The sequence below is a fragment of the Dasypus novemcinctus genome, chromosome 14 (genome assembly GCF_030445035.2).
Source record: "Dasypus novemcinctus isolate mDasNov1 chromosome 14, mDasNov1.1.hap2, whole genome shotgun sequence".
NCBI lineage: Eukaryota > Metazoa > Chordata > Mammalia > Cingulata > Dasypodidae > Dasypus > Dasypus novemcinctus.
In genome coordinates, this window is record NC_080686.1 from 34168320 (window position 1) to 34183436 (window position 15117).

General features: G+C 40.4%; 1 protein-coding gene across 6 annotated transcripts in view; it reads right to left on the reverse strand.

Annotated features, from left to right (window-relative positions):
• The window catches only part of EYA1 (EYA transcriptional coactivator and phosphatase 1), a 333818-nt gene extending 321907 nt beyond the window's left edge, over positions 1–11911 (reverse strand). For 2 of the 6 annotated variants that reach the window (XM_058275642.1, XM_071207853.1), the window contains exon 1: positions 11474–11911. The gene's annotated coding sequence lies outside the window, so the exon portion shown is untranslated. The remainder of the gene's footprint in view (positions 1–11473) is intronic. The other 4 variants (XM_071207852.1, XM_071207851.1, XM_058275643.2 and 1 more) reach the window with 3 other exon arrangements.
• Positions 11912–15117: the final 3206 nt, after the last annotated feature.

A 15117-nucleotide genomic window follows, 5' to 3' on the forward strand; every position in this document is an offset into this window, starting at 1 on the left:
TGTGGGGCTTGCCATCAGCAGCTGCAGCCAAAGAGGGAAAAAAGATTCGGGGTTGGGCAGTGACAGCTAGAGAGCTTTCCACAGACATTATTTTTGAGCCAACAGTACAAGAGCTTTTTTTCTGTCTTTTGTTTTTTGAATTCAGTGTCTTCATGCTATCTATCAACATCAATTATACCACAATGCAAAGAGGAAATACTAACAAAGACTTATGATTGTAGTCTGAGTAAGGATAAAAGAGAAAAATCGAGAGTTGAGTATGTTATCCTCAGGGCAAGGATATTATTATACTCCTTCTAAGCAAGTTTACATCAGGTCACAGTTTCATGGGTGATAAACTCTGAACTTTAGAGGCCTTCCAAATGAATAGGATTTGCGGATGCTTCAGAGTATAGACAATAAATGTCGTTTTTGAAACATTCTACATTTAACTATCTTCAAAAAGTAATACAGTCATCTAGATGGTCATTGTAATTTCCTAACTTTCAAAATTAATTTTTCACGTTTATGCTCAAATGGGAACACAAAAGAGCCTCTTGGTTTTTATTTGGACTGGGAAACTTATTCTACATGCCCTGCACAAACTTTACTGAAGATATTTAAATATACATGTAATTTGAAGTAAAAAAGACAGAATCTTAATATTGCTCAAGACAAAATTACAGAGCAGATGACTTATAGTACTTAACTTCAGCATCACTTTTCTAAAGTTACTTGACCTTGTGCATGTTAACACAGTAGAAACATCTCTATAGAAGAAGTCATCAAGAGATCTGAGTTTAGGCTGTGACTCTGTCATTAACTAGTAGAATGGCCTCAGATGAAATAAAATTAGTCTCTCTGAGCCTCAGTTTTCTCATCTTTGAAATGGGAGACTTCAACTGTATGATATCTGAAATCCCTTACCATTTCAAAATTTTATGATTTAATGAATGGATGCATGTGTACACACGGCTTTAGGGTAAAACATTTCAAACTTGTCCCATTTGGGAAATAATTTTGAAATGCTGGAGGAATTCTCTTTTACTTTTGTTTGCTTACAATTGCCAATGTTGGAAAACATATGCTTTATCCACTGTCAATACAAAGTTGATACTTCTAAGACTCATAAAAAACTAGACTCTTAAAATTTGGAGAATCCTTATTAAAAGTATAGAGTTTTTATATAATTTTAATGAGAAACAATTTCACAATTTCATTTTATGAGTAAATACAAGTTGCATGGATGTATTTATGGTCTCTTAGAACCAAAACAATACAATCCTGTGCTCTATTTTCAATTACACAAAATTTTAGAACAGCAACTTAAAATTCACCAGCACTGCTTCCAGAGGATTCTGTGCATAATTAGGGAAGAATTATTACAGAATAAACTAGACTTTTTTTCATTGCAAAGTTACTCTCAAGAGGCACATTAACTTTCCCAGGCACTAAGGTAGCATTTTAAAATAATAACCCAGCCTCACATTGGGAAAACACTTCACAGTTTACAAAGTGTTTTCACATAAATTGCCCACAGTGCACCTAACTATGGAGGAGACAAAGTCCAGTCTCATTCCTCACAGAAGGGAGCTGGCCTAAAAACAAAGCCCCCTCTGATTTCCCATAAATTCCCATCCTCTCCTTACCTGTCCTGAGAACACGTTTCAATCAAAATCTGTATATTTGATATTCCAGGATTATTTCCCATGTGTTTCTTTTCCATATTTCCATATTGAATTTACTGAACAGTTTAAGGTATTAAGAATGGTCAAGTTACATGAGCATGAAAGGTATTTCATTTGTAATTTTATTTCTTCTGAAGATGGAACTATTCTGTACTAAATATCATGTTTGTTATTGTTTCCTTGGTTAAAAAGAAAAGATCGAGATTACTGAAAAGTCAAGAGACTGCCTTCATGTACGTCAGGTAGATTTCTTCAGTAAGAAAGGCTACCACTCAAAAATCAAAAAGTCAGAGGGCCAGCGACTTTATTTACAAATCCTCACTGCTTGCTAAATCAGCATAGTTGTTTCCAGATTTCTATATGTCAATCCAAACCATGGAATATATGATATGACTGGGCCTACTGATATTTAGAAGCCTGGCTCTGGTAAACCCTAATTCCCTGGCTGGACTTGATCTTTCACGGTTTATACATAAGCCTGACCCCATGAAAGCACTTATCTAATGGGACTGTAATTACTTCTCTACTGTCTCCCCATGAGACTGTAGCTCCATGAGGGCTAGAGCCATGCCTTACTCATCTCATCCAGGTCATATATGGCACTCATTAAATATCTTCAGTGAGTGAATGAATATTATTGAAACATGACTTTTTTGAGCAAACGTAAACTGACTGAACAGGAGTTAGATGGGCAAATAAACGGTGGAAATACCATTCAATCAACTTAAAAAGCAGCCATCAGATTTCCAGTCCTGAACATTTGTTCCAAGTACCCTAAGAAAGAAGCTTAAACAAAAACAGGTTACTTGATTCACCTCCTTCTCTTTCTGTGTGTGTCTATATCACTGTCTCTCTATACACCTACAGAGCTAGCTACTCAGATCAATGTCGAGGCCTACACATTAGCACATACAGGGAACCTAAAAGTAGACTTCTCAGGGGTTGTGTTTAAAACAAAGAGTGGTTCCCAGAAAAGAGGGCGTAGAGCTGCTTTGAAGAATGTCCAGGGAAGCTGATCTAGGTATGGGATGGATTGGGGAGAGTCAAGGTAGGGAGGTTTGTGGAGTACTGGAGTTAGGTGCCTCAGTGTTAAAGGTCTCTCTGTAGGACATCCATCCCCACCACTCCCTCTGCCAAAACAGGGAATTGGGTGAGTCAGCCACTTGTGCATTTACCCAAGAAGGCCAAATCCTTTCATTATCCACTCCCGTCAGTCAACTCTTCAGTCAAGCTCCTGAAGCGGGGTGCTCCTTGGAGCTGCACACAATGGAATCTCATTCCTCCTTTTGCCACTGACACAAAAGGTACCCGAATGAGGAGACAAGGGACTGAGAGCCATCCTGGGGTCCCACACGTCTAGTTCAGCACTCTGTGATTAGTTTTCCACACTGTCCACAGAAGAAAAGCTTAGAGGCCTCCACGTGAAGTATATTGCACCAATTCCTTAATTAGGAGGAAAGAGAAACTGAGCAAAGTAGTAAGGAAAACCTGCACAGGGTTAGACTGGGCATGGAGATAGCTTTGGCCAGGCTCTTCTTTTCTCTTGCTGAATGAAGCAGCCCAGGAAGATGCCCACCAAGGGCAGACAGTGGTTATCAGCCCCTACAAAGCCCACCACCTACACTACTGAGCCTACAGAAGAAGGGCCTGGGGCACCCACAGCTAGTGGACTGGAAGTTGGGTTTGCATTCATCGTCCCAGGCCAGATGCTAATCTGGGCATGTGGTAGGAAGCAGAACCTGCTGGTGACAAGAGGGACACTAAACAAGGGAAAAAACCTGGCGTAGTAGCCCAGTTTTACAGGGTCTTTTCAACACCAGAAGGAACTATGCCTTCTTCAATCCTACCCAACCCCCACCCCCACCCCCGGCCAAACCTACCTAGGGAAAGAGGAGTGGAGAGCTCATTCATGGGCTTTGCTGACCGAGGGGGGTTCTAACTTTGTGGATGGACCTACCCTATACAGGATTAATGGAAGCTTTAGGAACTTCCTTTACATTTTGCCACTCTTGGGGATGGGGGGTGGGAACGGGGTGAAATTAAGGTTATATACGTAATATCGAATAAACAATGGCAAAAAAAAATGTTAAATTCAGACACTGAGAGAACAAACTCCACGGGAAACATAAAATTGAGGCTATACCTGACAAAAATGTGCAATGACACAAAATAACCCTTGGGAGTTCAGAGGCATGAAATTGTGCCCCTCATGATGTCATTATCATTATACCTGTAGAGTCTGGTGATGCATATTTGAAAGTGATATTCTATATTTGTATCGCAATTAACAAGGCCATTACTTTTGTAAAACAGAATAGTTCTAAATACAGAAACTTTAAAGCATATGAGACAAAACATCTATTCTGTACATTCCTGCTATAATTTAAATGCCCTCCAGGCTGCCAATTTCTTCTCAATTCTACAAGAATTGAGCCTGAACAACTCAAAAAAACACACAAAACAACAACAACAACAAAAATTCTACATAACTTCCTCCAGGCTCAGTAAATGACTCCAAATTCTCCCCACAGAAATACTTCCTATTCTTTTTCTACCCATCAACTAAAGCACGCAGTTGAAAAATTAAGAAATGGCACTCCAACTTACATGTAAACATGATCTTTTTGGTTCTAGCTCATCACCAACATCCTGGCTATTTTCAGAAAAAAAGATTGGGAGAAGGGAAGTTGGAATAACTTGGTCAGGTGGATTAAGAGTCAAGTCAGGCAGGCCTTGGGACAGACTTTATATACTGAAGAAAAACAGTGTTCGGGTAGAGGTAGGGAGGAATATGACTGGGAAGAAAAGAACATTTCTTTTTTCATTTTGTACATGATACATATTTTAATTTCTTTCTGCTGGTTTTGAAAAACAGGTTAGATTTTAGGTGACACATAAATCATCTCTAATGGACCAGAAACTCATCAGACACTGTTAATAACTTCTGGCTCCTTGGATTAAAGTGTATTTTCGTTACAACACACCATCGCTTTAAGCTTTGCCTTCTCACCAAGTGTTGAGTTTTCTGACATTCCTGAGAAGCAGAAGAAAACCAGGGGTTGAACATGCTTGATAGAAAAGAAAAGGGTTATTCTAAAATATGTCCCCAGAAGTCTACAACTACAAATTGGAATAAACACATCAAATCAAAGGGTTGCTAAGAAAATTTACAAACAGAAGCCTGCAGTGAAATGAACCATGGGATAAACGACCTCAGAGACTGACTCAGCTCACAATTCCATGGCTCCAGAAACTACCAGGTGCTGGATCTCACTGCCATCTCTTCTTTGTTTTCCTCACCTGCCTAAGGAATTTGGTTATACCAAGGAAAACAGAGCGGGGCATAATCAGGTGATCCAGACTCAGATACCACACACTCCTTGGCTTTTCCAAGAGTTATGGATTGTGTCCCAAACCACACAAGCTCTTAATGAAAAGGAGCTTCAATAAGAGGGTCAACTACCGAGGGTTTCTTTAGAAATAAATGTTTGCATTAATTTTATTTTCTAGATTTCCATTGATTTACTGATACTGTTATTTTAAAGTTTTTCATATGAAAACTCTCTATTCCTTATAGGAATTCTGAATAAATATCAGATTTCTGTTACCATAATATACTACTTCCTCTTAACTTCAGATGAAGCATGGAAGACAAGAAGAAGAGTACATGAGCTGACACCCAGTAGGAAAATGACATCTGTTTACTTGGGTAACTAAGGTGAAACTATATTTTCAAGAGCATTCAACCTATTAATTTTTTCAATATAGCATTTATTATATTAACAAAATTAAGAAAAATCTAATTAAAATAAAGGAATTCATCCATAATCCCATCAGTCCAACTTGCTCTCATGCATATATAATTTCACACAGCTATATTCATAATGAATCTATATGCTTCTGTTTTGCCGATTTCTCTTAACATTGTTTTATGAGCATTTCATACTCTACACACTTTCAATGCCTATGTAATATTCTATTGGGGAAATATAACTATAATGTTGACATCTGGGTTTCTTCTAATTTTCCACTATTGTATATAACCCTTCAACATCAAGTTTTTCCCCCTTATTTTGTATTATTTCTTTAAGAATAAATTCTAAACAGTACTAAATCACTGTACAGAATATCATCATACCAATAAAAGCAAACATAGTTATCACATTCTTCACTTGCTCTTTCTCTACGTAGAGCTTCTCTTTTGACTAGAATCTGCTCTTATGGAGTAAAGACACAGTTGAAACATATTCTAGAAAACACAGGATCTTTATAGCTATCCTTAAGATAACTTTCTACTTGGACCTCTCACCCTCAGCATAGTGAATCATATGTTACAAGACTTAGTTGAGACTTACAGTCATTTTCATAAAAATACTTATATGCACACATAGGAAAGGTAAATGCTGCAGACTGAATAAGATAGGCGGCACACTCATGGATTTGAGAAATAGTGATACACTGTTGCGTATAGCTTGAGAACCACTGCCCTTACAAATCTTGTAATGAGGAAATTCAAGTATCCAAGTAAAACAGTCTAAGGCATAACCACATATAGCAAACACCTGAAATTTCACTAGTCTTGTGTATGACTTCTGCTATATTTACTGAACTTAAAACATTGCTAGTCCTCCACAAATACTATTTGTTCACAATGTATACATATAGTTTCTCAACTTATTAAGACTAACTGCTGCAGTTTTAAAACAACTACGCTATATAATAACTGGTGGCAAATGAAGCTGATTCCATTCAGTGGTTATGTTTGCTTCTGTCCAAATTAAATAACTATAATTAAATGATGACTTTTCTTAATTTATACAAAAGGGAAAGGGGGAAATGTTTTAATTAAGAAAAAAATAAAAATTAAAAATAAACAAAAGAAAAAACAAATGAAAATAAGAAAAAAGAATTAAAAACTAAAAAGAAAAAAAATTTTTAAAAACAAAAAATAGAAATCAGAAAAAAGGAAACAAAAAAGGCAAGAAGTGATAAGAAATATCTACTTCCTTTGCTTTTATATAGAAAAATAAATACCAATACATCTTTTAAGATAGAACAGAAATCACCACCAAACTCATCCATAAGGAAGACGAACTGGATGAGCCACTGCCTGGAGCCAAGGGGAGGAGGACAGACGGCCAAGAGGCACAGGAGAACGTTTTGGGGTCATGGAAGTGTCCTCTATCTTGACTGTAGTGGTCAGTCCCATGGATATATATAATCATCAAACTGTACGCTTCATAAAGTTCATTTTTTAAAAAATATTCCACAACTCATATTTCCTATCAGTTCCAAACCTCCTTTTTCCAGTTTCCTCAAGAGTAAACTGTTTCCATAGTGACTGCCTTCATCACTTGGAATAACAACTAGCCTTTTCCCATCCAAATCAAACTTGATATTAGTACTGATCTCTTTGTTTAGATTTTCATCCACCAATACTCCTCTTTAGTGAAGTGATATTTATTCCTACACAAGTAAATTATACGAGTTCAACATCCAATAATGTTCATTTTTAAGGTGTCAAAGTGAAGGAAGGGCTTAAAATCATATCGTTGGTTTAAAAGGTAAGAATGAGGGAGTATATCGTGTTCTTTAATATTAAAGTTCAATTGGTATGTCAATAATTGATATGCTCCTGAAGGTTTGATATTTTTTTCAAGAATTTAAATCAGAATGGTGGTCTAGTTTTCAGTAACACCCTTTGCCAAATTCACAAAGCACGTGGTCTGTACTTATAAGAATCAAAAAGCATTTTTATTTATAAAAATAAGATGAAGACATACTTATTTCTCAGACTCTTATACCCCATTTCTTTTTCTATATTCATAGCCAATTTCAACCCATAAATATGGGCATAGAGTTCAATGTTCAGCTCATTAGGTAAAGTATTTAGTACAGAGGACTCAAGGTCCTAGGTAGACCCTAGAAAGAACGCCTGTTACGTGTGCTAGTTTAGAAATTGAGAATAAACGCTCCCACAGCACTCCCCAGACACATGACAATCACAACATATGTTTAGTAAAGCAATTTCCTCATTTCCTGGATGCTGACTTTTATTTTTAGTGCCTTCTTCACCAAAGTAAGGATTGCCTGATGGAATAAGACTTGAGGACTACAGTCTCAGGTCAGAAAAAAACAACTGAAATATAAAGATGGTAACAGAGAGAGAGCATTAACTTGTCAGAAAAGAGGCACTGACAAGGAGCTTCTTTGTATTTTCAATCTTTCCTTAAAAGCCAAGGACAACTTACATTAGAGCAAAGTTAGAAAAATTTAAGAAATATGTCTCCCTTTCAATTCCATGAGAAAAAAATTCAATGGGGTAATATAACGTCACGGGAATATACGTGGTATTGGATATTGCCATGAGGCCACAGAAGGAAGCCGTGGAATCCAAACTTCCATCTAGGGCAGGAATCATCCTGAACACCCTTTGCATGTAGTCATCCTACTTCTGCTTAAACACTTCTAAAGTCAGACAGACATTCACCAGCTTGTGAAGCCACCTGGTTCCCAGCAGGCCCCATTTAACCTTCAGGAGGTGTTGCCAACCACCAAAGCCCTCTTCTCTAAGGTCAGTTCTTCTGCACCAACCAAAACACCTACTTCAACATCCTCCTAGGCAAGCTAGTCCTTGAGATATTTGAAGATGACCCCTAAGGGTTCTCCCTAGACCCCAAACTGGATTACTCATCTTTTTTTTTTTAAGAGTTATTTAACTTTCTGACCCCACTTGTGGAGTGTGAGATTATTTTATGAATCCCAAAAAGAGAAAGATTATGTTGTATCAAATTCAGCTAAGGTGTCTCTGATCACATTATCTGTCAAATAAGGGCTTTTTTGATGCAACCCCGTCAGTAAGGTGTGGCTCAGATTGAGTCCCCGCCCCCTTGTGGGTCTGATATAAATGTGCACTCCCACGGACAAACAGACACAAGACACGTGGAAGAGAGAGCTCCGCCATGTTTTGATGCTGCCATGTGACAGAAAGGAGAAGACGAAAACAGCTCAAGCTCCGGGGAGAGATGAACCGTTTCGCTTGATAATTTTCAGCTGACCTTGGGAAGAAACCAGAACAGCTGAGACTGATACAGACGGTCTGGAAAGAAATGAGGCCTATGCCAGGACAGAGGGGGTGGAAGCTGAGCGGGGAAGCAGAGACTAGGCAGCCATCAGTGACCATCTTGCTTTACCAAGTGGCAACAACCTTGGGCGGTAAAGTAACCTTGAGTTGGACTTTTTACGGCCTTGTAACTGGAACATTTTACCCCAAATAAAAACCCTTTATAAAAGCCAAACAGATTTCTGGTACTTTGCATTGGCACCCCTTTGGCAGACTGATGCACCCCTCGACAGGACATGCTGGTCCATCAGTGGTTTCCCAGATCTGAACATCACTGGCACTTACTAAGCCTGGAGACACTTAAAGTCCCTGCCTATACAAAAACTGCTTCAAGGCAGGATTCCTCTGCTCTATATTTGGGAACTGATTCATCCCTGCAAAATTCTCATCTTGTTCCTTTCTGCTTGTCAGTTAAGCTCACTCGAATTTTCTTTACTCATGATTTTATAATCAATGAATGAGCTATCCATTCCAGCTGTGTGTAATATGTCAATCTTGAAATTACTTGAGCTTTCTTCTTTCAAGTCACTGATAGAAATGCTGAAGGAGAGAAAGTGAAAAACAGATCTAGTCCTCATGAGTTCAAAACTCTGACACTTATCAACGCTTTAATCTTGGAAATACCAATTCACATTTCTGAGCCAGTTTCTTCATCTGTTTAATGACAGTAAGGATAGGATGGAGAAAAGCTCCTACTATGTGTTCTACACATAGTAGGAGCACAATAAATGCATGTTGAACAATAAGCACTTTGTAAAGGATAAAAGGTCAGAAAACTATAAATTAATATGCTTGTCTCTTTTTTACATGCAAAAATTATTAGCCAGATCATGAAAATCAACTACTCAAAGACAAGTGGACATCATAAAAAACTGCATTTCAGGTTAGTAAGATACCAATTAGTAAAGCAATATTTTATTTGTAGCACAGCCTATCTTTAATCACATTTTGTGAGCATTTTGACTTCTTTATAGGTTAAATAATTCCACTATTAGATTTTTTTCCCACAGTTCCCGTTTCACAAGCTATCTTCTTTAGTACTTTCTCTGCCATCTCTCCGTGTTCTAAGTTGTGAAACATTTTAGACTGTGCCCTTCTCCAGAGCAGGGGAGCACATCTGATTTACCATCATCCATTATTTGGCTCAAAAAACCACCCTGGCATATCTCTCTCCACCCAGACCTCATCTGCTCACGGCAGCTACACCAGACTGCTTCTGCATGTCCCTGGGACCAACAACTCTCTGCCTGGAGAACTTTCCTTCCGCCCAAACTCCTAAACTCCCAGGAAGCCTTGCATACTTCTGCTTTCCCCCATCAGAGCACTGGGCACCTTGGGTTGCAAATGTCCACTAAGCTGTTCCTTGAAGGCAGGAACCATTTTTATCCATGCAGTGAGATGCCTGGTAAATGGCACAGAGGTTTTGAAATATCTGCAGAATGAAAAGCTCAGAGCTAGAGGTAAGAGGACGCTTAGGACACTGGAGTCTGGTTGACCACCTTCAATGGCCCACAAGGACATCTTGCACTTCTCACCCACTGCTTGGGCTTCTCTTTGCTGAACAGATGCTTTCTGCTCATTCTGTTGATGATGTAATCAATTCACACTACGGAATAAATTATTTAAGAAGCTCTACGTTTTGTTTTCCAAGATGACTTACCTAGCTAGCATTAGTTGGGCTATCAGAACAAAAAGTGGAGTGGGCCTTCATTAACATAATGAAAATAATGAAAAGTGATTACACAGTATGCATTATTTCCACTCCCAAGCCCCATCAACCGTAAAGCAGGGATTTTGTTTATTTTTCCTTGCCTTCCTAATTATTCATAGAAATAATAATGCCTCCTCCTTGTCAGTCGTTCCAATTTATCTGCTACTTCTTTTAACTGGCCTCTTTGATTTGGAACAATCGCCTGCTTTTTAGCAAAGGAAGGAACTACGGGGGCCAGAAAGCCTAAAAGTAAATATCTCCTTGCCCCCATGGCCCCCCAAATGTTTCCCATTACTGAAGCTTCGAGCGCAAGCACATGTCCAAGACAGCAGTCACAGCCTCAAAGGAGGCTAAGGCGACTCTCCCTCCCCCCTCCCCCGTCCCCCGACGTCCCCATCAGTCACCACCACCCCAAAGGAAAACAAACCGGCCCCTGACACATCCCTTCCACGTGCAGTCACCCAACGCTGCCAGGCGAGGGGCGACGCCTTTCAACCCCCAACTGCGCGCCCCGCCGCGCATCCCCCTTTCAGCGCTCACGCAGCGGCGGGGGCGGGCGCGCCCTGCCAGGTGGCTCCGCGGACCCGGCCGCCCAGGCCCCCCGGCCGCGACGGCGACGCGGCCCCCGGGGCGGGGTGCGGGCCTGACGGGTGGCGTGCGAATCCTCGGGGTGGCGTGCGGCGCTGCGGGCCCTCGGGGGTGCGGGCCCTCGGGGGTGGGGGCCTCCCCGGCGCTCGCTGCGCGCCCCCTGCCGCTCCGGGCCCGGGTGCGGCCGCACGGGGGCCGCGGGTGTCGGCGGCCGCCCCGGAGCCACAGGGTCAGATTTCGTTTCACAACAGTGTCCTCGTCACCCGCAAGCAAACCCGAGGCCCAGGCCCGCGGCGCGGCCGGGGCAGGGGCGGGCGCGCCGTGGGAAGGTGGGAGGAGAGGGACGCGGCGAGGGCGCCGGGGCCGGGCCCGCGCTGGACTTACTCGCGGCAAAACTTCGGCGGCGCGGGGCTGAGGAACCGGTTCTTCCAAAGGCAAACCGAAAATGGGTGACGGCGAGGCCAGGCCAGCGCTCAGAGGGGTTCTCTCGGTGTTTAGGGCAAAACCCCTGCTCTGGTTTCCAGAAATTTGAGCCCGGAGTGGCTTTTTCTCTTTCTTTCTTTCCTTTTTTTTTTTTTTCAGTGCGCCTGTGCCTCCGGGTCGAGGGGCGCCCTTCGCGCGGCTCCGAGTGCGCAGCGACAGCAGGGCCCGCCCGGCAGGGCGAACCCTTTCCCCCGCGCACACCCCCGCCCCCGCCTCTCCCCGCACCCCTCCCCGGGCCGCAGCTCCCCTCGGCGCCCGATCCCGGGCCTGCCGCCCACGGCCCGCGGGGTGTCGCGACCGCTTTGGCCCCCTGCAGGGTTTCCTAAGCGTGAGGCCAGAAAGTCACCTCACAGACTGAAGAAGAGGGTGGGAGTGGACCTGAAAAGAAGGGTGGGAGGAATGATTTGGTGATTTTTTTTTTTTAATGCGGTGGTGGTTGGGGGGGGAGCGATAAAGGAAAAAGCACTCAGACTAAAAGTTACTAAAACGTAAAGAGATTCAGATTTCCCAAATGGGTTTTACAGATATGTACTCTAATTTCTTACAGATTGGGAAACCGAGGCACAGGCAGGTAAGTGGGTTGTGCAAAGTCGTGCAAGGGAGCCTGAACTAAATTCCCATGCCGAGCTCAGTATCCTTTCTCCTAAACCTTTGCCTTTCTTTGCATGAAGGAAGACTGGGGGGGGGGGGGGGGGGGCGTGACTGTCACTCCAAAGACCTCTGCCTCTGTGACTTAATAGGGGCTAGAGTCTTGATTCAACCTGCGAGGTACTTCAGCGTTTAGATGAAGCATCCATTACAGGCTGGTAATCTGAGATCTCCAGGAACTTCCTCTTACTTGATTAGGGAACCCAATCAGGAGCAGTGACAGATATGCAAATACCTTGGTGATTTACTCTTATAAGGACTCATCTTTTCTTTCTCCCTCTCAAATGAAATCTCTTCCCCACTCCCACTCAATTATTCCCATCAAGTGAGAGAATGTAAGCAAAAGGGTCTTGAAAGGTATAAAACATGGCATGAATATAAATATTATTGTACACACTCTTTCAAAAAGTCCAGATTCACAATCTTGACTGTTGTTTCTATCAGTCATCAAGTATCTGTTGACTTGTGTTAGATACCCTGGAGTTAGAACAATGAGGCCTAATCCTTCACCTTCAAAGACCACAGATTATAGATTTGGAGATAAAATCAACACACCGGAAATAATTAGAAATCTACACAAAGACTGGTTATGGGTCCTAAAATTGGATGTTTGTGTGTGCAGACCCAGAAACTTTCCAAAATAGACTTTGATTACTGGGTGAGTAGAACTCTCTGTAGAAGCCAGTGAATTATAAATTATATTAGTCCAATAAAGTCCCAATATCTTGTCCAAATAGAAACATTAGGCAAATTAGCCAGTTGAGGATGGCTTTACCTTTTTTAACTCACTGCTTTTGCTTTCTACCCATTTATAAATAGAATTTCCTTAACATCAAAAGCAAAAGTTTTACTTAAGAAAGATTCAGAATAACCCCAAACTACTGAATAGGAGAGTCTCCTTAAAACTCACCAGAGACGAATGTTTCTTTTGTCAAAGAATGCAGGCATGGCATTTATTTGAAAATCATATTTTTAAAAAATCAATCTTTATGATTAGGAAGAAAAACAAACACTAAAGTAGTTATGTATTAAGACAGGGATTCTTTTGATCCTTGATCTTGGCGTTTCCTTAAAACTATATGGAACAACTCTCAACCCAAATACCCTACCCTTTTTTTCTTAATTTCTGAAAACCAGGATTCATATGGCCTTTGGACAAAAACAGATATAAAATCTTAACTAGTATCTAAACTTGAAGGTGTGGAGAATTATTACTACTTTTTCAGGAATGTCGTATGTTTAAAGTTTTTAAAAATATTTTTAAAATAGCATTATTTCTCCAAAAAAATTTTTTTGTAGTACTAGATTCAGAAGATAGAGTCATATTTAGAATTTTCTACTAAGGAAAGTTGTTATCTGAGCAAAGTACATTTATTCCAGCTCAGTACACAAATTCTTTATATTCTCTAAAACAGGAGCAGCAGGAGCCAACTTATCGAGTGTAATGTATTCCAGACACTTGTTGGAATAAACAATGCTCTTGAGCCCCTCAGATGCACAGCCAGTAAGGAGCTGCTGACTACTTGAGGTTTTTACACATCTCCCAGCCAAATCAGAAATCCAAATCCCAAATCAGTCACAGGCACACATTAAGGATTTACAGTCCTGCCTGGGAATGGGCATTATAACATAATGCATTATACGTCCCAAAATAGGTTTATTCTTGACATAAAATATGCTTAATTTTTTTCATTTCTCACGCATGCAAGTATGAATAACACTTTCAAAAAATTTTTTAAATGCATTTGGTAACAAGACAAACACAAAAAGACATATTCATAATTATCAATGTAGGATTTTTTGAGTTTATATTCATATATGGATGCATGTATAGATATATGTATAATTTCTGTGTTAATGACTAGGAAATGTCGTAAAGACTCAAATATGTATCTGTTAATTTATATTGGACTTAGAACATCCAGCTGTTTACATGTCATAAAATGCTAATCTTAACTGATATCCTATCCCACATTAAGTATAATAAAGAAATATTACAAATATCTTTGTGCATGAAGGCACAAAAATTGCTTAAGTGTGGAGTTATATTCAGCCTATGGCATAAACACAGAACACATGTAACAGAAATGTGCATTTAACCCTGGGTTCTATTCAAACTCTCAAATCCAGAGCCACAGAAGGCAAAGGGCAAAAGCCAACAGGATTTTTACAGTTCTTTGAGCATTTGTATTCTGCCTACATTGAAAGGTTAGATATGTTATGATCAATCCTGATTCAAAAAAGAAATTTCTTTCCCTCTCGCTCTCTCATACACACACGCATGCATTTGAAATTCTATTATTTAGTTTGGAAGTGTAATTGCATATAGAAAAACTTGTCACATCCAACTACTGGAGTTTTCCTTTCGAAGAAGGATACAGATCCAACCCACTAACTCAACTCAAGATTTACTTCTGAACCTCAGTGGATGAAACCTGGGCTATGATGGGAAGAGCCAAAGGCGACTTTCCAGGTGTGAGTGAAGACTTTTCCTAGGTACAGGAACAACTTTAAAAACATTTAAAGGACCAGTAATTTTTTTCTCCAACACTGAGCTTTCTTATTTCACTGAGCTAAAGCACTTAATACTGTTAGGAAGCACATTACTTCTTTTGGTGCATCAGGCCAAAGTGATTGAAGTGATTGAAGGCACTATCATTCAAAGTTATGCATAAGACTAAAAACACAGTCCCTATTCTCAAGGACCTTTATATTATAAATAAACACATAAACTTTTTTAGTCCACTGTAAATTCCTCAGAGCTGAAAGTTAATACTATGCCTACTGCACCCTTGAAAAAATGAGATGAGGTAAACCAGGGACCAGACCGGAACTTATTACATGAGCCATAAATTTTGACATTTACATCCAATTTCTTGTTACATTATGCCTGGTTT